This window comes from Triticum dicoccoides, chromosome 3A, assembly GCF_002162155.2.
Source record: "Triticum dicoccoides isolate Atlit2015 ecotype Zavitan chromosome 3A, WEW_v2.0, whole genome shotgun sequence".
Taxonomy (NCBI): Eukaryota; Viridiplantae; Streptophyta; class Magnoliopsida; order Poales; family Poaceae; genus Triticum; species Triticum dicoccoides.
This window is the reverse complement of record NC_041384.1, coordinates 600602898-600625259: the sequence shown is the minus strand read 5'-3', so window position 1 is coordinate 600625259 and position 22362 is coordinate 600602898. Positions and strand designations below refer to the sequence as shown.

Below are 22362 nucleotides of genomic sequence, written 5' to 3'. Positions count from 1 at the left end.
GGACTCCCCTCGCTCGGCACGGCTTGCCGCCTCTGCTGCATCTGCCTCCTCCACGGTGAATCCAAATTCGCCCGCGGCTGCAGCTGCCGCCGCCTCTTCCATCCTGGTGGCGATGAGCGCCATCTCCGCATTGGTGGTGTCGCGGGTGAGGCTGTCCTTCTCGTCGGGGCGGATCGGCACTTCTACCAAGCCATCGAAGAACTGCTGCACGACGTCGTCTGTAGGCTCTTGCCAAGTTGGCACAATTCCATGCGAGTCGCACAGTGGCATCATTGCACGGATGCGGTCGAGCGAGGAGTTGTTGCACAGCGGAACGACGCCCCCCGGCAACCTGAACAATTCGGGATATTGGGGGTCATACTTGAACAGCTCCTGCAGCATCGCGTTGAGCTCCAGAACAGTGAAGTTGAAGTTGAGGCCCGGCCGCAGCCTCATGATATCCGCCGCATTCTTGAACTCCCAGGCGGGTCTCCCTCGCTCCTGCAGGGGGGCGATGCGGCGGCGAAGAAAATTTGTGCCAACAGCACCCGCAGTGAGCCCGGCAAGCCTGAGGCGCAAGATCCGGGTGACAGCAATCTTCAACCTGTCGTCTTCCGGGGCCACGTCGCTCCAGTCGCTGCCGCGTGCTACTGGGGCTTGGCGCCGGGTGGTGAATGGCCGCGGGTTCTCCTCGTGAATCCAGCACCAGTCTGCTCTCCACTCCTCCCACTTGCCGCAGAATTCTCCCTCCAAATAAGTTTCCTTCTTGCCGGACCTCGAGATCCAGGCGATTCCGCCGGATAAAGGCTCTCCTCTCTCTACTCGGGGTATAAAGAAGTGGCGGAAAAGGGCTACATTGGGATGGACTCCGACAAAGTTTTCGCAGAGATGTGCGAAAACTGCCATGGTCAGAACAGCGTTGGGGGTGAAATCAAGGAGGTGGAACCCATAGGTGTTCATGATATCGCAGAAGAATTCAGAGAAGGGCGGGCAGAGTCCGCAGTAGAAGAACAAGGCGAAGAAAGGGTATCCGTTTGGAGCTGCCTTCCAAGCGGCGGCGGGGAGTACCTTCGTGCGCGGATGCGCGCGCGTCTCCATCGACCAGAAGAGGTAGTAGTTCTCCCTCAGCTCCCTCGCGGTGAGCTTGGGGGGGAAGACCGCCCGCTCCTTTCGCAGCGCCGCAAGCCGCTGCGCCTCGGTCGACTTCACGACCTTCACCTTGTCGGCTTTCGGAGCCATGTCGGAAGTGGTGGAGGAGGCCGACGGCATTGGTGGTGCTGGTGGCAATGGGGGCGGGGCGCTGCTCTCTTTCGGCTTTGGGAAGACGAGGGAGCGGCGGAGATTCCGAGATTGAAGCAGCAACTGGCGAATGGGCGAACGGCCCCTGTTTCCTCTGCTTATAAAGAGGGAGGGGGCGGACGTTCCGCATTACCAAATAAAGAAACCACCCACGATCTCTCCCACGATGCCGCATTTAACGCGTGCCATTCGGGGAGGGCGCAGTGGATACGGAGAGAGATACGGCGTAACCCAGGCCGCGCGTGCCCGTGCCCTGATTTGGGCCTGGCCCAACAGCGCTCGGCACCGTGTATGGCCCAGGCCCGGGGGCTCCTGTCGGTGTACTAGAGTAGGGGTACCCTAGTATCCCGAACTTGTGCACGGGCAGTCGCAGCATCCCGCGGCAAGGCTTGCCGGGTGACCGCCAAGGTCCTCCGTGGTTCCTTTGGAGCCATCCAAGAACAAAGTATCCAAGCCAAGGCATCTCAAGACCCCGGCAAGAGGAGCTTGCCGGGAAGGCCAACCAAGGCATCTCAGGACCCCGGCAAGAGGAGCTTGCCGGGAAGGCCGACCAAGGCATCCCAAGGAACTTGCCGCGACAAACCACGCGTCCCGGCAAGGCCCGGTGAGCGGCAAGCTCCCGGACGCGACAAGACTACGACCGCGGCAAGGCGCTTGCCGCGGCAAGCCACCACTCTGTGCCTGCACTCCAGCACATCCACCAACGTGTCACTCTGGGACCCTTCCGGGCGTGCGTGGCGGGAGGCTGTGCAGCCAGCGGTGCGCGGTGGCAAGCGGCGCTGACAAGATTGCCATCGTGGCAAGCGGTGGCGTCCCTGACGGTCCCTTTTGCACTCTTTAGGCGACGCAGACGGGCATTTAATGCCCTTGTCCCCTGCCGTCAGGGTTAGGTATGATACACTATAGCAGGTAGCTATACCTACCGCTACACCTTTACATTTTTACCCTTGTCTACGTTGCCACCTGTCGGTGACCCCTTGAGCATATAAAAGGAGGCCCGTGCGCAACGTAGAAGGGGGGGAGAGAAAAACTCTCAGGCTCGGTCTCGTTAGCTGCTGGGGTGTACTGTAGCACTCCGCGCTCCCGAGCAAGAACTCAATACAAATCACAAAGCAGGAGTAGGGTTTTACGCATCCGTGCGGCCCGAACCTGGGTAAATTGCTCATGTGCTCCGCCTCGATCCGCTCTTTGTGCGACCTCCACCCCCGCCGAACCGAAAGGGACTCGGCCCGCCGGTCCCATAGGTGTTCGTGGATCAGTCCCCCGACATCTTTGGCACGCCAGGTAGGCCTTGTTAGAGGAGTTGTTGGGAGTTGGCAGACATAGCTTTGGTCATCATTGTAATTAATAGAAAGTAATAAGGAAAGAGAGGTTTCACATATAAATATATTATCAGTGACATCTTTTATGATTGGGAGCACTCATCAAAATATGACATGCTAAAGAGTTGATGTTGGACAAGGAAGACAACGTAATGGGTTATGTTTTCTTATATTTGAGATAAAGTATCTTGTCATGGATCATACAACATGTTGAGCTTGCCTTTCCCCCTCATGCTAGCCAAATTCTCAGCACCAAGTAGAGATACTACTTGTGCTTCCAAATATCCTTAAACCAGTTTTGCCATGAGAGTCCACCATATCTACCTATGGATTGAATAAGATCCCTCAAGTAAGTTGTCATTGGTGCAAAGCAATAAAAATTGCTCCAAATATGTATGATTAGTGTGGGAGAAATAAGCTTTATACGATCTTGTGATGTGGAAATAATAAAAGCGAGGGACTGCATAATAAAGGTTCATATCAGAAGGGGCAATATAAAGTGACGATCTTTCGCATTAAGATTTTGTGCATCCAACCATAAAAGCGCATGGCAACCTCTGCTTCCCTCTGTGAAGGGCCTATCTTTTATTATTATCTTCTACCTTATGCAAGAGTCATGGTGATCTTCACATTTCCCTTTTCATTTTATCCTTTGGCAAGCCCAGCATGTTGGAAAGAACCTGACACATATATATATATATATATATGTATGTATGTATGTATATATATATATACATATTTATTGTTATCGGCTTCCGCTTGAGGACAAGCGAGGTCTAAGCTTGGGGGAGTTGATACGTGCATTTTGCATCATGCTTTTATATCGATATTTATTGCATTATGGGCTGTTATTTCACATTATGTCACAATACTTATAGCTATTCTAATTGGATGTAGGGGGGCATGAGTTATTATTGTTGACATTACCCTTGAGATAAAAGGTTGTGGGGCGAAACTATAAGCCCCTATCTTTTTCTGTGTCCGATTAAAACTCCGTAACCACAAGTATTGCATGAGTGTTAGCAATTATGAAGGACAAGATGATAGTTGAGTATGTGGACTAGCTTTTTAGCTCTGACATAGACTCTTTCTGATGTTATGATAAATTGCAATTGCATCAATGACTGAGGTTATAGTTTGTTGGTTCTCAATAAGGTTTCTGATTCATACTTTTGCATTGTGAATAGATCATCACTAGAACATAAGTAATCATATGACAATATCTATATATGTTGCTGTTATGAGAATAATCATGATGCCTTCATGTCCGTATTTTATTTTTATCAATGCCTCTACCTCTAAACATGGGGACATATTTATTGTTATCGGCTTTTGCTTGAGGACAAGCGAGGTCTAAGCTTGGGGGAGTTGATACGTGCATTTTGCATCATGCTTTTATATCGATATTTATTGCATTATGGGCTGTTATTTCACATTATGTCACAATACTTATATCTATTCTCTCTTATTTTACAAGGTTTACATAAGGAGGGAGAATGCCAACAGCTAGAATTCTGGGCTAGAAAAGGAGCAAATATTAGAGACCTATTCTGCACAACTCCAAAAGTCCTGAAACTCCACGTAATACCTTATAATAAATAATGAAAAATCCTCGCCAAAGATGAAGACCAGGGGGCCCACACCCTTTCCACGAGGGTGGGGGGTGCCCCCCCTAGGGCGCGCCCCCCTACCTCGTGGCCCCCCTGGTGGCTCTCCGATGACCATCTTCTCCTATATGAAGTCTTTCATCGAGAAAAAAAGAAGGAGGAACCTTTCGGGACGAAACTCCGCCGCCACAAGGCGGAACCTTGGCGGAACCAATCTAGGGCTCCGGCAGAGCTGTTCTGCCGGGGAAACTTCTGTCCCAGAGGGGGAAATCATCGCCATCATCATCACCAACGCTCCTCTCATCGGAAGAGGGCAATCTCCATCAACATCTTCATCAGCACCATCTCATCTCAAAACCCTAGTTCATCTCTTGTATCCAATTCTTGTCTCCAAGTCCGGGATTGGTGCTAGTAGGTTGCTAGTAGTGTTAATTACTCCATGTAGTTGATGCTAGTTGGTTTAATTGGTGGAAGATCATATGTTCAGATCCATTATGCATATTAATACCCCTCTGATTATGAACATGTTTATGCTTTGTGAGTAGTTATGTTTTTTCCTGAGGACATGGGAGAAGTCTTGCTATTAGTAGTCATGTGAATTTGGTATTCGTTCAATATTTTGATGAGATGTATGTTGTCTAGCCTCTAGTGGTGTTATGTGAACGTCGACTACATAACACTTCACCATTATTTGGGCCTAGAGGAAGGCATTGGGAAGTAATAAGTAGATGATGGGTTGCTAGAGTGACAGAAGCTTAAACCCTAGTTTATGCGTTGCTTCGTAAGGGGCTGATTTGGATCCATATGTTTCATGCTATGGTTAGGTTTACCTTAATACTTTTGTTGTAGTTGCGGATGCTTGCAATAGAGGTTAATCATAAGTGGGATGCTTGTTCAAGCAAGAACAGCACCCAAGCACCGGTCCACCCACATGTCAAATTGTCAAAGTACTGAACGCGAATCATATGAACGTGATGAAAACTAGCTTGACGATATTCCCATGTGTCCTCGAGAGCGTTTTCCTTATATAAGAGTTTGTCCAAGCTTGTCCTTTGCTACAAAAAGGATTGGGCCACCTTGCTGCACTTTATTTACTTTTGTTACTTGTTGCTCGTTACAAATTATCTTATTACAAAACTATCTGTTACCACTTATTTCAGTACTTGCAGAGAATACCTTGCTGAAAACTCTTATATCGTCAAGCTAGTTTTCATCACATTCATATGATTCGCCTGCAGCAAGGTGGCCCAATCCTTTTCTAGCAAAGGACAAGCCTGGAAAAACTCTTATATGATGTAAAGCGCTCCCGAGGACACATGGGAATATCGTCAAGCTAGTTTTCATCACATTCATATGATTCGTGTTCGGTACTTTGATAATTTGGTATGTGGGTGGACCGGTGCTTGGGTGCTGCCCTTCCTTGGACAAGCATCCCACTTATGATTAACCTCTATTGCAAGCATCTGCAACTACAACAAAAGTATTAAGGTAAACCTAACCATATCATGAAACATATGGATCCAAATCAGCCCCTTACGAAGCAACGCACAAACTAGGGTTTAAGCTTCTGTCACTCTAGCAACCCACCATCTACTTATTACTTCCCAATGCCTTCCTCTAGGCCCAAACAATGGTGAAGTGTCATGTAGTCGACATTCACATAACACCACTAGAGGAGAGACAACATACATCTCATCAAAATATCGAACGAATACCAAATTCACATGACTGCTAATAGCAAGACTTCTCCCATGTCCTCGGGAACAAAAGTAACTACTCACAAAGCATAAACATGTTGATATTAAGAGGGGTATTAATATGCATATAAGATCTGAACATATGATCTTCCACCAATAAAACCAACTAGCATCAACTACAAGGAGTAATTAACACTACTAGCAACCTACTAGCACCAATCCCTGACTTGGAGACAAGAATTGGATACAAGAGATGAACTAGGGTTTCGAGATGAGATGGTGCTGATGAAGATGTTGATGGAGATTGCCCTCTCCCAATGAGAGGAGCGTTGGTAAAGACGATGGCGATGATTTCCCCCTCCGGGAGGGAAGTTTCCCCGGCAGAACAGCTCCGCCAGAGCCCTAGATTGGTTCCGCCAAGGTTCCGCCTCGTGGCGGCGGAGTTTCGTCCGGGAAGATGGCTTATGATTTTTTCCCATCGAAAGACTCCATATAGCAGAAGATGGTCACCGGAGGGCCACCAGGGGGCCCACGAGGTAGGTGGCGCGCCCCCCACCCTCGTGGGCAGGGTGTGGCTCCCCTGGTGAGTTTCTTCTGCTGAGTATTTTTTATATATTTGGAATGTCGGGAAACGTAGTAATTTCAAAAAAATTCCTATGCACACGCAAGATCATGGTGATGCATAGCAACGAGTGGGGAGAGTGTTGTCCATGTACCCTCGTAGGCCGGAAGCGTTAGCACAACGCGGTTGATGTAGTCGTACATCTTCACGATCCGACCGATCAAGTACCGAACGTACGGCACCTCCGAGTTCAGCACATGTTCAGCCCGATGACGTCCCTCGAACTCCGATCTAGCTGAGTGTTGAGGGAGAGTTTCGTCAGCACAACGGCGTGGTGGCGATGTTGATGTTATACCGACGCAGGGCTTCGCCTAAGCACCGCTACAGTAATATCGAGGTGACTATGGTGGAGGGGGGCACCGCACACGGCTAAAAGAGCAAACGATCAATTGTTGTGTCCATGGGCTGCCCCCTTGCCCCCGTATATAAAAGAGCAAAGGGGGGGTGCAGCCGGCCAGGGAGGAGGCGCGCCAGGAGGAGTCCTACTCCCACCGGGAGTAGGACTGCCCCCCCCCTTTCCAAGTTGGATTAGGACTTGGGAGAAGGAAAGAGAGAGGGGGAGAAGGAAAGAGAGGGCCAGCCCCCCTTTGTCACAGCCCTACAATTGGCTTGCCATTAGTTGCCTTAAAGTATCCATGCATCACGTTAATTTTTCAGTTAAAGTTGAAATGGGGATGAAAAACCCTAGCACCAAAATTAAATCAAATAGGTTCAACTTAAAAACATTTTCAAGAACCCAGAATGCTCTTTAGAAAAGTTCATCATTTTTGAATTGGTCTAGAACCTCTGACAAAAATGGTGCGCACCTTTCTAGGTCATTTTTGGATTTTTGAATTAAATCATAAGTACTTGCATTTGGACATTTAAATCCTATAAATAATTTTAAATGTCCAAATAACCTTGAAAGTATTTTAAGGTTGTTGGAAATAATCCAAACATATGCCACAATCATTTTCAAGATTTTTCAAAATGAATTAGTATTTCTACTAATTCAAAACAGAATAAAAGTAATAGAAAAATTGAAACAGAAATGGGAAAGAGAGAGAGAGGAAATACCTGGCACCTACCTTTAGCCCAGAGGCCCAACACTGTGCAGCCCAGCAGTAGCCCAGCCCACCACAGCCGCCACCATCTTCAACCACCTGCTAGTAGGCAGGAGGGCGTGTGCCCAACGCGCGCGCGCACGCGCCGGCCACCTCCTCCCTGCCTGGCTGCTCCCTCGCCACCCTGGACGCCTCCTGCGTCGCCAGGCAACGCCTCTGGTCTTCTCTCACCCTCCCCGTGCTCCTCCTCCCCGCAGTCTCTCTCCCTTTCGCATGGTCCGAGCGCCACCGTCGCCGCCGACAAGCACCACCACGGCCACTGCCTCCCCCTCGCCCCTGGACATGCCCAGGAGCATCGCCCCGTCGCCCACTCCCTCTCCGCTGAGTCAAGCAACGCCGGACGCCCCCGAACGCCGCCGACACCGTCGTCTTCAACCTTCTGCCCCCCTAGATCGCCGGAGAAGCCCCGTCGTCGTCCGGCCTTCCCCGAGCCCACTTTGACGGTCGTCGCAACCGCCGTGAGCCACTGAATCTTCTCCCTTCCTCCGTTTTCCCTCTCGCACACCGTAGCCGACATGCCACACGCACTCGCACGTGCCGCCGCCTGCGCTCGCCGCCGCAGCGACCTTTTGGTCCGCTCGTCGTGTCCATCGCACTTGCCGCTTCCCCGCCTGCATCCTGAAGCACCTCCCGCACTCACGCCCGAGCTCCGGCTGCCGCGGCCGAGCTCCTTGCCGTCGGCAAGGACCACCCCACGGCCAGGCACAGCCGTGATCTGAAGCGCCTCATCGCGCTGGTTCCGTAGAGCCCAAGAGCACGAGCTCTCGTGGCCGGAATCGCCCGGCCCGCGAGCCGCCGCCGCACTGTGAGGTCACCGGCGACTAACCCCGGTGACCGCTAACGTGGCATCATCATTAGCTCTAATGACGGAGCAAACTAACCTCCCTAGCTCACTGGCATACGGGCCCCACGCGCTAATTAACCCCAGTTTATTCCTGCTTAGATTTATCCTAATCACGGTGGCCCCATACGTCAGTTTTGACCGTGCTGACGTGGCCGTTGACCAGGCCCACAGGTCAGGGACCCACTGGTCAGGTTTGACCTGGTCAGCCTCAGTTGACTCGCTGAGGTCATGCTTGCACAATGCTGATGCAGTAATTGATTTTCTGGATTTAAAATAATTCAGGAAATTTCAGAAAATAGCCAAAACTTCTAAAAATCATAGAAATTCAACCATAACTCCAAATGAAATAATTTATATATGAAAATGATCAGAAAAATATGAAGGATCTGTTTATGCCATGATCATGCATGTTTGAACAAGTTAACCTCACTGAATAGGACAAATGATGATTAGGGCAATGTATGAAATAACATTTGGAGTTGGAATTTGATCTTGTTTGAGTTCCACTTCAATTAAATTGCCTAGATATTGCATTAGATGAATTCAGTAACTTAACATGACATGTCATTCATGTGAATGTGCATTGCATTGATTGTGTTCCTTCTTTGCTAGTCGGTGGTTGTCCCCTCACGATAGACGTGGTTTCGACGATGAGTTCGATGACACCGATGAAGAGCTATATTATCTTCAGAAGTGCAAGGCAAGCAAAACCCCCTTGTTCATTCCGAAACAATCCCACTCTCTTGCTCCTGCTCTTTTTACTGCATTAGGACAACAACGATTCAACTGTTACATGCTGCGGTAGTTGAACCCCTTTCCTCTGCATGACATGTCATTGCCACAGTAAATAGATGAAACCCACTAGCATGAGTAGGAGTTGTTTGAGCCCTGATGTGCCTACTCATTCATGCTTGTTTGTCATGCCTGCTACTGCTTAGAGTTGAGTCAGGTCTGATTCATCGGGGATGAATTGGAATGGCGATGAACATGTCCTACTGTGTGTGAGCTAAGTGTGTGAACACGATTTGGTAAAGGTAGCGGTGAGAGGCCATGTAGGAGTACATGGTGGGTTGTCTCATTGAAACCGTCCTCAGGAACTGAGTTCTGTGTTTGTGATCCATGAACAGCTACTACCACTCATTGGGATCCTTAATTGACCCTCTCGACTTATTAACTGCCCTAGTCCTCTATCCAGGAGTTGCAACTAGTTTCTGGTGTTTATAGGATATGTGTTGGCGGCCGTGCGTAGCGCTGACCCTAGGGGTGGGCTATGATGCGGTAGATACACCGTGGCACGATGTACCGGGCGCCCGTTTGGTGTCTCGGGAACCCTGCACACATCGTTTGGGGCTTTGAGCGAAACTCTGGCCAGATCTCCTCGCGGATGGAACCCGAATAGGCGATAAAACTGGACTAGAGACTTGTGTGGTTAGTCAGGTCGTGGCCGACTCCCTCGCCAGGCTTCCGCTTGAAGGTTGCCGAGATACACGACTTGTACATGGTGGTAAGTGGCGAGAGCGTGTGTGAATAAGTACACCCCTGCAGGGTTAACATCATCTATTCGAATAGTCGTGTCCGCGATAAAGGACTTCTGGGTTGCCTATAACAGTTCATAGACAAGTGAAAGTGGATACTCTAAAATGCGCAAGATAAGCGTGAGTGCTATGGATGGCGTTCTCATAGGGAGACAAGAGCGGATCCATAGTGGTGTATTGATATGGTGAATATGTGGGCTCGTGTGCGCCACCTCAAAAGAGTTGCTTGCAGTCGTAGTTCAGGTTAGCCACTGAGTCAAAGCTGGCTTGCTGCAGTTAAACTCTACCACCCCCCTTGTTGATACCAATGCATATGTAGTTAGTTCTGATGTAAGTCTTGCTGGGTACATTTGTACTCACGTTTGCTTAATTTATGTTTTTCAAAGAGACGTCAATCTCGCTAGTAGTTCTGTGTGGACTTCGACGTTTAGCTTGCTACCTCAGCTACGATCTTGTGCCCTCGGCAGGGTCTTGTAGATAGTCAGGCTTCTCAGCCTTCTTCATTTGTAGTTGTCTGTACTCAGACTGGTTAAGCTTCTGCATGTGTTTGTTGCTTGTATGCTCTGTATGTTGGGTCATGAGACCCATGCTTGTAATGCTTGGCTCCTCGGAGCCTAATGAATAAATACTCTGAGTCGTAGAGTCTTGTTGTGATGCCATGTTGTATTTGCACATATCGAGCATATTGTGTGTATGATTGAAATGCTTGGTATGTGTGGGATCCGATAGCCTAGTTGTTTATCCTTGGTAGCCTCTCCTATGGGGAAATGTAGTCTTGTGCTTCCATGAGCCATAGTAGTCCGCTACAGCCCGGTTCACCAGTTCATTCCTGTGTCTGTCCCTTCGGGGAAATGTCACGCGGTGACATCCGGAGTCCTTCCTAGCCTGCTACAGCCCGGGTTCCCGGAGTCCTGTTAGCCCAGTGCTACAGCCTGGATTCGCACGCTGCTAACTGACATGCTCGATGTTGATTCATGTATGCATGTCCCCGTAAGTTAGTGCCACTTTGGGTTGATGACTAGTCATGTCGGCCTGGGTTCTGTGTCATATGGATGCTAGCGACACTATCATATACGTGAGCCAAAAGGCGCAAACGGTCCCGGGCCATGGTAAGGCGACACCCATGGGAATACCGTGTGTGAGGCTGCAAAGTGATATGAGGTGTTAGACGCTAGATCGGTGTGACTTAGAATCAGGGTCCTGACAGCGTTGGTATCAGAGCCTGACTGCCTATAGGATTGCCAAGCCAAACTGGTCGAAGTTGTGTCCAGAAATGCTTTAGTCCTGTAAGGGAATTGATTGTGGAAGGGAACGTATGGCTCTTTTTACTCCTTTACCTTATGCCCTTCTGATCTGAGTCAACCTCTTCTTTTCTGCGGGGATTAAGAACTAGGCTTCTCATCTTTCTATCAGGATCACGTGTTACTAATCTGTAGACTCGTAGGATTGATGGGTTCAAGCCCGAGTTCCGTTCCTACTACTTTTGTGTGTTGACTGTTCATCTCAGAACTTTGATATTGTGATGTTAAGTGGTTATGCCACCATTTTGCAGGATGTCTCAAATAATTTTGAGCATTTACAGCCGTTATGCTGTCCGAGTCATCCCAGGTCTCTAAATAGTCTGACGCATTTGCAAATCCCTTCTTTCCGTTCCCAATGTTCCTTTGGGCCAGTTCAACCACACTAATCCGTGAGTTGAGGTACTCTATTGCCTCGACATATATGTTGGAGCTATTATTATGACCCTAGGTGTTTTAGGGAGTTACCTAGTAATCTAGCCATGTTTTGTGTTCCGGTGTGATGATTCTGTCCACCATTCTCGAAAGCATCCCGTGATGCCATTTAGTAGTAGGTATTCTATTCCTGGGTTCTTGAACCCGAGATTCACCCTACTTACCTCATGTTGATAGTGTTGCTAGTTCCTTTAGGATATTAGTAACCTTTGCATTAGTCCTCGAGGTCCGTGGTATTTCCTTCTTCCAAATACCATGAACCATTAAGGCAGAAGTTCTTTGAACCGAAAGATCACAATCAGAGTACTCTTGAGGAGTTCTCCATTCATAAGTGTGATTCTGCCAGTTCTACCTTTCCGCATGGGTTATCCGGAAGAAATGTTGAGCTTCGCTCGACATACTAATCTATGCATCCACAACTCAGAAAATCGTATGTTCCTTGAGTTGTCCCTCCTTAGTTGTTTCTGACCTTCGTCTATCAATTGATAGTCGAGGGTATATCATTGCATTCGTTCATCAAAGTCTTTTATTCTTGTGGTCCGTCAAGCCATTCTATTCCAGAATGACTAGGAGAAACAAACTCCAGTACCTCATCCATATCCCAGATTGGGTCAAAGTAGTTGTATTCCGTAGATCAAATGCCAATCCAACTTTTGATTCTATTCGACCCTGAAGTATTACCGTCTTTATGTCAGGGTTGTCATGGGAATTGCACCACCTTCTATGAACTCTTGATACAGTGATACTTCTCGCCATCATCATTCATTTCTTGGTCCCATGTTGTTGCAACCGAAATGCCGACAAGTGAACTATGTTGTGTGAAATCAATACTCCTAGCAACCCCATTGCTTGGTAGGTAAATGGGCAATATTCTCATTCTTAGCGTGTTGGTTATTGAATCATCATTCTAAGATAGATTATGCTACCTTGTCCACTTTTGTTGGTGCACTCTTCGATCGATGAGTTAGGATTTTGTCAAACCTTTGCTCTTTTGATCACATCGTCTTGCCTTGAAAAGCAAGATTGTTCTCGAGCTTAGTAACATATTGATGGTTCATGAATTTCCGAATATCTTCTCGGAAGTGTTACCGGGTTGTCACCTAACCGCTATGTTGAGTTCGTGATCAAGTTGGTTTCTTGTAAACCACCATTTCTCCAAGAATCTATGTTGGATACTCCTGAGCTAGTTGGTTAAGCTAAACAACAAGTTGGAGAGTTGGAAGATAAAAGCTTTGCCTAACTTAGTTCATTCTGAAGGGATATCTTTGTGTTTGTGTGTGTGTTGAGGAAAGATGATATCTTCATTGATCGATCCTCGTGATCAATTGTTGGATCTATTGTATTGTCCAAACTTTGATTTCAGTGTGGGCTATCCTCAAATCAAATCAGAACCAACGATGTTTGTAATGTTGTCTTACTTGTGGTAGATTCCTCAAGCATACACCATTATATCTTTTGGGTCTGACCAATGCTATCGCTTTGTTCACATAGTTGTGGAATTCCATCTTCATGGAAATCGGGATGACCTGTTGTTGAGCCCATCGGCAATATTTTCATCTTTTCCATGATTCATGTTCAACATTAAGCTAGTGTTGGAAACTTTGAAAGCATTTCTTCATGCTAGCTCATGAAGCATATGTTTGGATGAAAGAAGTGACTTCCTCTAATTCATGTGCAATTGATGCAAGTTGCCGCCATGAATTCGAGAAAGTTTGTTTTGCCTCCTCTGGAATCATCCCAAATCAGGCATGCATACGTGCGAAGTGTTCTGTGGTTTGGAGACTTGCAACCTTCATTCTATATGTGTCCCTAGCACACCAAGCCACTGATTGATTTGTTCAAGGAGAAGAAGTTCCTTCTTAAGAGCATGCCTTATGCAAGGACTTTGATATCCTCGACGATGGTTCCCCACCTGAACTCGGTAGTGTTTTATTATAAGACTACTACGTGGTCATGCTTGTCTGGGACAGCGTGTTCACATGTGTGTAGCAGAACCAGCTCATGTTTTGGAGCTTACTACCATAGTCCCTTTCCCGAGAATCTCGCAGCGTCATCTCGTAGAATTGTGTTGCGAACTTTCCTTCCAGACATGGTGAGTCTGGAATATTTTGACACCAACCTGATCTGAATCTCAGAAAGATATGATGGTTGGAACATTCCCGACATTTGTATTTTGTTACCAGCTTGCACCGCCACGGTGCTATTCTATCATGATCTAGCTGTCAATAATGGTTTGGGATCATCTTCAAAGTGGGCTTACCTTGGGTCCTAATCATTCTCGATGATAAGCAAAAATCATCCATTGCGTTGTCTTCAAAAAGGTAGTCCACATCGTTCATTCTAGTCCGGGTATGCCATCCTTCGTACTCTGCCAAACCATTGTTGTGATTTGCCTTAGGCTGGTATAAAAAATTTCAATGATCTAGATATCAAAAGTAATTCTTTGCCACTTAAGGGAATATTTCTTTGAAGTCACCTTCTTTAAGATGTCTCGTTATGGGATCATGGCAACTCGACTCCTCGCTACGTCGACAACCGCTCACCACCCTCTTAAGCGTGGAATTGTTTTCCTACCAAATCGAGCCATCGCCATCTATTTCCTTTCACCCCGATGAGTGTCTTGTGTTTTAGCTCAAGAGGCATTCTTTCGTCCAATTCCATGAGTTGTTCGTGACTCGCTCGATCTTTATGAAGATCAAATCTTGTAGAGTTTTTTCTCTATGGTCATCATGCTAGATGGAGGTCTCGAAGGCAAAGACGCCAACACTAACTGGAGCAATGAATCAACATCTCCGAGAAGGGCAATTGGATCATGTAGATCGTGTTAGCCTGTGTCCCCTTCTGTCTTCTTACCCCACAATCTCAGGACGAGATTCTTGTTTAGTAGGGGTGAGTTGTCACAGCCCTAGAATTTGCTTGCCATTAGTTGCCTTAAAGCATCCATGCATCATGTTAATTTTTCAATTAAAGTTGAAATGGGGATGAAAAACCCTAGCACCAAAATTAAATCAAATAGGTTCAACTTAAAAACATTTTCAAGGACCCAGAATGCTCTTTAGAAAAGTTCATCATTTTAGAATTGGTCTAGAACCTCTGACAAAAATGGTGCACACCTTTCTAGGTCATTTTTGGATTTTTGAATTAAATCATAAGTACTTGCATTTGGACATTTAAATCCTATAAATAATTTTAAATGTCCAAATAATCTTGAAAGTATTTTAAGGTTGTTGGAAATAATCCAAACATATGCCACAATCATTTTCAAGATTTTTCAAAATGAATTAGTATTTATACTAATTCAAAACAGAATAAAAGTAATAGAAAAACTGAAACAGAAATGGGAAAGAGAGACAGAGAGGAAATACCTGGCGCCTACCTTCAGCCCAGAGGCCCAATGATGACCCACAAGTATAGGGGATCTATCGTAGTCCTTTCGATAAGTAAGAGTGTCGAACCCAACGAGGAGCAGAAGGAAATAATAAGCGGTTTTCGGCAAGGTATTCTCTGCAAGTACTGAAATAAGTGGTAACAAATAGTTTTGTGATAAGATAGGTTGTAACGAGCAACAAGTAACAAAAGTAAATAAAGTGCAGCAAGGTGGCCCAATCCTTTTCTAGCAAAGGACAAGCCTGGAAAAACTCTTATATGATGTAAAGCGCTCCCGAGGACACATGGGAATATCGTCAAGCTAGTTTTCATCACATTCATATGATTCGTGTTCGGTACTTTGATAATTTGGTATGTGGGTGGACCGGTGCTTGGGTGCTGCCCTTACTTGGACAAGCATCCCACTTATGATTAACCTCTATTGCAAGCATCCGCAACTACAACAAAAGTATTAAGGTAAACCTAACCATATCATGAAACATATGGATCCAAATCAGCCCCTTACGAAGCAACGCACAAACTAGGGTTTAAGCTTCTGTCACTCTAGCAACCCACCATCTACTTATTACTTCCCAATGCCTTCCTCTAGGCCCAAATAATGGTGAAGTGTTATGTAGTCGACGTTCACATAACACCACTAGAGGCTAGACAACATACATCCTATCAAAATATCAAACGAATACCAAATTCACATGACTGCTAATAGCAAGACTTCTCCCTTGTCCTCAGGAACGAACGTAATTACTCACAAAGCATATTCATGTTCATAATCAGAGGAATAATAATATGCATATAGGATCTGAACATATGATCTTCCACCAAATAAACCAACTAGCATCAACTACAAGGAGTAATCAACACTACTAGCAACCTACTAGCACCAATCCCGGACTTTGAGACAAGAATTGGATACAAGAGATGAACTAGGGTTTGGAGATGAGATGGTGTTGGTGAAGATTTTGATGGAGATTGCCCTCTCCCGATGAGAGGAGCGTTGGTGATGACGATGGTGATGATTTCCCCCTCCCGGAGGGAAGTTTCCCCGGCAGAACAGCTCTGCCGGAGCTCTAGATTGGATCCGCCAAGGTTCCGCCTCGTGGCGGCGGAGTCTCGTCCCGAAAAGTTCCTTCCAATTTTTTTCTCATCGAAAGACCTCATATAGGAGAAGATGGGCGTCGGAGAGCCACCAAGGGGCCCACGAGGGAGGGGGGCGCCCCCCCACCCTCGTGAGCAGGGTGTGGGCCCCCTGGCCTTCATCTTTGGCGTGGATTTTTCTTTATTTCTTTTAAAACGTTCCGTGGAGTTTCAGGACTTTTGGAGTTGCGCAGAATAGGTCTCTAATATTTGCTCCTTTTCCAAACCAGAATTCCAGCTGCCGGCATTCTCCCTCCTTATGTAAACCTTGTAAAATAAGAGAGAATAGCCATAAGTATTGTGACATAAAGTGAAATAACAGTCCATAATGCGATAAATATCGATATAAAAGCATGATGCAAAATGGAGGTATCAACTCCCCCAAGCTTAGACCTCGCTTGTCCTCAAGCGAAAAGCCGATAACAATAAATATGTCCTCATGTTTAGAGGTAGAGGCGTCGATAAAAATAAAATACGGACATGAAGGCATCATGATTATTCTCATAACAGCAACATATATAGATTTTGTCATATGATTACTTATGTTCAAGTGATGATCTATTCACAATGCAAAAGTATAAATCATAAACCTTACTGGGCTCCGACAAACTATAATCTCAGTCATTGAAGCAATTGCAATTTATCATAACATCGGAAAGAGTCTATGTCAGAGCTAAAAAGCAAGTCCACATACTCAACTATCATTTAGTCCTCCATAATTGCTAACACTCACGTGATACTTGTGGTTACGGAGTTTTAATCGGACACAGAGAAAGATAGGGGCTTATAGTTTTGCCCCACAACCTTTTACCTCAAGGGTAATGTCAACAATAATGGTTCATGGTCCCCTACATCCAATTATATATATATATATATATATATATATATATATATATATCATGTTCTTTCCAACATGTTGAGCTTGCCAAAGGATAAAATGAAAAAGAAAAGGTGAAGATCACCATGACTCTTGCATAAGGTAGAAGATAATAATAAAGGATAGGCCCTTCGCAGAGGGAAGCAGAGGTTGCCATGCGCTTTTATGGTTGGATATATAAAATCTCAATGCGAAAGAACGTCACTTTATATTGCCCCTTGTGATATGAACCTTTATTATGCAGTCCGTCGCTTTTATTACTTCCACATCACAAGATCGTATAAAGCTTATTTCTCCCACACCAATCAATCATACATATTAAGAGCAATTTTTATTGCTTTGCACCGATAACAACTTACTTGAAGGATCTTACTCAATCCATAGGTAGATATGGTGGACTCTCATGGGAAAACTGGTTTAAGGATATTTGGAAGCACAGGTAGTATTTCTACTTGGTGCTGAGAATTTGGCTAGCATGAGGGGGAAAGGAAAGCTCAACAAGTTAGAGGATCCATGACAACATACTTTATCTCAGATATAAGAAATACATAACTCATTACGTTGTCTTCCTTGTCCAACATCAACTCTTTAGCATGTCATATTTTAATGAGTGCTCCCAATCATAAAAGATGTCAATGATAATATATCTATATGTGAAAACCTCTCTTTCCTTATTACTACCTATTAATTGCAACAATGACCAAAGCTATGTCTGCCAACTCCCAACAACTTTTAATCATCATACTCTTTCTATGTGAAGTCATTACTCTCAATAAGATCAATATGAACTTTTTGTTTCTTTTTATTCTTTTTCTCTTTTCTTTTATTCACCCAAGATCATGGCAAAATAATCAAGCCCTTGACTCAACACTAATCTTTATTATATATAACTCACTGACTCGATTACATAGAGGGATCATAAAGCAAAACTCAAAACTAGATCATGCCATAAACTTTATTCTACTAGATCAAGGTACTACTAATAGGATCGAGCTAAGAAAAACGGTAAAGATAGGAGTTGTGATGGTGATACGATACCGGGGCACCTCCCCCAAGCTTGGCAGTTGCCAAGGGGAGTGCCCATACCCATGTGATTATATCTCCTTTGTTGGTGAAGAAGGTGGAGGTGTTGTTGATGATGCGGGCTTGTCATCCATCTTCCAAGGCATAGGTTCACCATCATAGAAGGATGATCGAGTCTCCGGAATCCTCGAATCTACAGCTAAACTCATTCTTTTGAATCTATATTCATACTCACAGTTTTGGTTTTGCAGGTCATAGATTTGGGCTTGGAGGTGCTCGATCTTCTCATATAGCTCGAAGATGACCTCCTTGGTGTTCTTGGCATCCGGCTTGTAGTTGTTAGTGAACTCCGCGAGCATTGTGTGGCTAGCGTTGATTCCACGCTCCACCATCGCCTTGCACTTGAAAATTTGTTGCTGCATTGCTTCGAGCCTCGTCTCCACGCTTCCGGTTCCCTTTGGTCCCTCAACATCGCGGATGTGCAACAACCCATCACGCATCTCAATGGTTTGAGGGTGTCGCAGCACCTCCGCGAGGTAAGGGTTGATGACCTTCTCGAAGAACTTGTCCTTGGAAGCACTTGGGGACGTCATGATAATCTAGATCTATCAGAAAAACAGCTCGAAACAAAGACAGGAGATTTTTGCGTGATACGGGAGTCAAAACCCCCGGGAGATTATATAATGAACTTTTACCGAGCAAAATACGTAATGTGCAAGAAAACAGAGTCCGGAAGGCACACGAGGTGCTCACGAGGTAGGGGGCGCGCCCAGGGGGGTAGGGCGCGCCCACCACCCTCGTGGGGCCCTCGTGTCCTTCCCGGACTGCTACTTATTTTTCTATTTTTCTAAATATTCCAAAATGGAGAAATGTTGCCTTAAAAATTGTTTTGTAGTCGGCTTACTTACCATACCACATACCTATTCCTTTTCGGAGTCAGAAACGTTCCGGAAAGTGTCTCTTATGTATTCCTCCGGGGTTACGGTTTCAATAATATTGGTTTCAACATTTATGGGATTACCTGAGATATAATGTTTGATTCTTTGACCATTTACCACCTTCGGATTTGTGCCCTCGAAGTTGTTGCTTTTTATGGCACCGGAACGATAGACCTCTTCGATAACATAGGGGCCTTCCCATTTAGAGAGAAGTTTCCTTGCAAAAAAATCTTAAACGAGAGTTGTATAGCAATACATAATCACCTACATTAAACTCACGCTTTTGTATCCTTTTGTCATGCCATCTTTTAAATTTTTCTTTAAACAACTTGGCATTTTCATAAGCTTGGGTTCTCCATTCATCAAGTGAGCTAATACCAAATAACCTATTTTCACAGGCAAGTTTAAAATCATAGTTAAGCTCTTTAATATCCCAATATGCCTTATGTTCTAGTTCAAGAGGTAAGTGACATGCTTTTCCATAAACCATTTTATATGGAGACATACCCATAGGATTTTTATATGCAGATCTATAAGCCCATAATGCATCATCAAATTTCTTAGACCAATTCTTTCTAGACCTATTAACAGTCTTTTGCAAAATTAATTTGAGCTCTCCATTGCTCAACTCTACTTGACCACTAGAATGTGGGTGATAAGGGGATGCAATTCTATGATTAACATCATATTTAGCAAGCATTTTACGGAAAGAACCATGAATAAAGTGTGAACCACCATCAGTCATTAAATATCAAGGGACTCCAAACCTCGGGAAAATAACTTCCTTAAGCATTTTAATAAAAGTGTTATGATCAGCACTACTAGTTGGAATAGCTTCTACCCACTTAGTAACGTAATCAACAACAACTAAAATATGTGTGTATCCATTAGAGGTAGGAAAAGGTCCAATATAATCAAAGCCCCAAACATCAAATGGTTCAATTACAAGAGAATAATTCATAGGCATTTCTTCACGTCTACTAATATTACCAATTCTTCGATATTCATCACAAGACAAGACAAACATACGGGCATCCTTGAAGAGAGTAGGCCAATAAAAACCAGATTGCAATACCTTATGTGCAGTTCTATCTCCAGCGTGGTGTCCTCCATAAGACTCAGAGTGACACTTGCGTAGGATCTGTTCCTGTTCATGCTCAGGTACACAATGTCTAATAACACCATCTACTCCTTCTTTATAAAGATGTGGGTCATCCCAAAAGTAATGTCTTAAATCATAGAAAAACTTTTTCTTTTGTTGGTATGTGAAGCTAGGTGGTATAAATTTAGCAACAATATAATTAGCGTAATCAGCATACCATGGAGTACTACAAGAAGTACTTATAACATTTAATTGTTCATCTGGAAAGCTATCATTAATAGGTAGTGGGTCATCAAGAATATTTCCTAACCTAGACAAGTTGTCGGCAACGGGGTTCTCAGCTCCCTTTCTATTAACAATGTGCAAATCAAATTCTTGTAGCAAGAGAACCCATCTAATAAGTCTAGGTTTAGCATCTTTCTTTTCCATAAGATATTTAATAGCAGCATGATCAGTTTGAATAGTTATTTTAGAGTCAACAATATAAGATCTGAACTTATCACAAGCAAATACAACTGATAAAAGCTCTTTTTCAGTAGTAGCATAATTTCTTTGAGCATTCTCTAGAGTCTTACTAGCATAATGAATAACATTTAATTTCTTTTCAACTCTTTGCCCTAGAACAACACCTACAGCATAATCACTAGCATCACACATAATTTCAAAGGGTAGGTTCCAATCAGGTGGCTGAACAACAGGTGTAGAGACTAATGCTTTCTTAAGTATTTCAAATGCTTCTACACAATCATCATCACAGACAAATGGTATATCTTTTTGCAATAAATTAGTCACAGGCCGAGAAATTTCTAAGAATTCCTTACTGAACCTCCTGTAAAATCTGGCGTGACCAAGGAAACTTCTTATACCTTTGATGTCCTTGGTGCATGGCATCTTTTCAATAGCATCAACCTTGGCTTTATCAACTTCAATACCTCTTTCAAAAACTTTGTGCCCCAAGACAATACCTTCATTAACCATAAAGTGGCACTTTTCCCAATACAAGACAAGATTAGTTTCTTCACATCTCTGCAAAACTCGATCGAGATTGCTCAAGCAATCATCAAAAGAGGAACCATAGACGGAAAAGTCATCCATGAAAACCTCACAAATCTTTTCACAAAAGTCAGAGAATATAGCCATCATGCATCTTTGAAAGGTAGAAGGTGCATTACATAAACCAAAAGGCATACGTCTATAAGCAAAAGTACCAAAAGGGCATGTAAAAGTAGTCTTTGATTGATCTCTAGCCGATACATGTATTTGAGAGAAACCGGAATAACCATCTAGAAAGCAATAGTATGTATGGTTGCATAATCTTTCTAGCATTTGATCAATAAAAGGTAAGGGGTAATGATCTTTCTTAGTAGCTTTATTTAATTTGCAGAATTCAATTACCATCCTATAACCTGTGATAATTCTTTATGGAATCAATTCATCTTTATCATTAGGAACAACAGTAATACCTCCCTTCTTAGGGGCACAATGGACAGGACTTACCCACTCACTATCAGCGGCGGGATAGATTATACCTGCTTCCAGAAGCTTTAGTATTTCTATTCTTACCACTTCTTTCATTTTTAGGATTCAGACGTCATTGAGGATCACGAACTGGTTTGGCATCTGCTTCCAAATTTATTTTATGTTGACATAGAGTGGGACTAATGCCCTTAAGATCATCAAGAGTATATCCAATAGCAGCACGATGCTTCTTCAGAGTTTTCAATAATCTTTCTTCTTCATGCTCTGAAAGGTTAGCACTAATAATAACATGGTATGTCTTCTTTTCATCAAGATAAGCATATTTAAGATTATCAGGCAAAGGATTAAGCTCAAACACGGGATCACCCTTGGGTGGAGGTGGATCCCCTAAGATTTCAACAGGCAAGTTGTGATGCAGAATAGGTTCCTGTTTAAAGAATACTTCATCTCTTTCCCTTTTTTCAATCATGAACATATCATTTTCATGGTCTAGCAAATAGTGTTCTAAAGGATCACTAGGAGGTACGGCAATAGAATCAAGACCAATAATTTCATCCTTACTAGGTAATTCTTCCTCACGATGTTGTTTACTAAATTTAGAGAAATTAAACTCATGAACCATATCATCGAAGCCAACAGTAACAACATTCTTAGTGCAATCTATGGTAGGATTGACATTAT

At 44.5% G+C, this 22362-nt stretch overlaps 1 pseudogene; it reads right to left on the bottom strand.

Moving 5' to 3' along the window:
* Window positions 1–22362, bottom strand: part of LOC119273706 — a 101260-nt pseudogene that overhangs the window by 25405 nt on the left and 53493 nt on the right.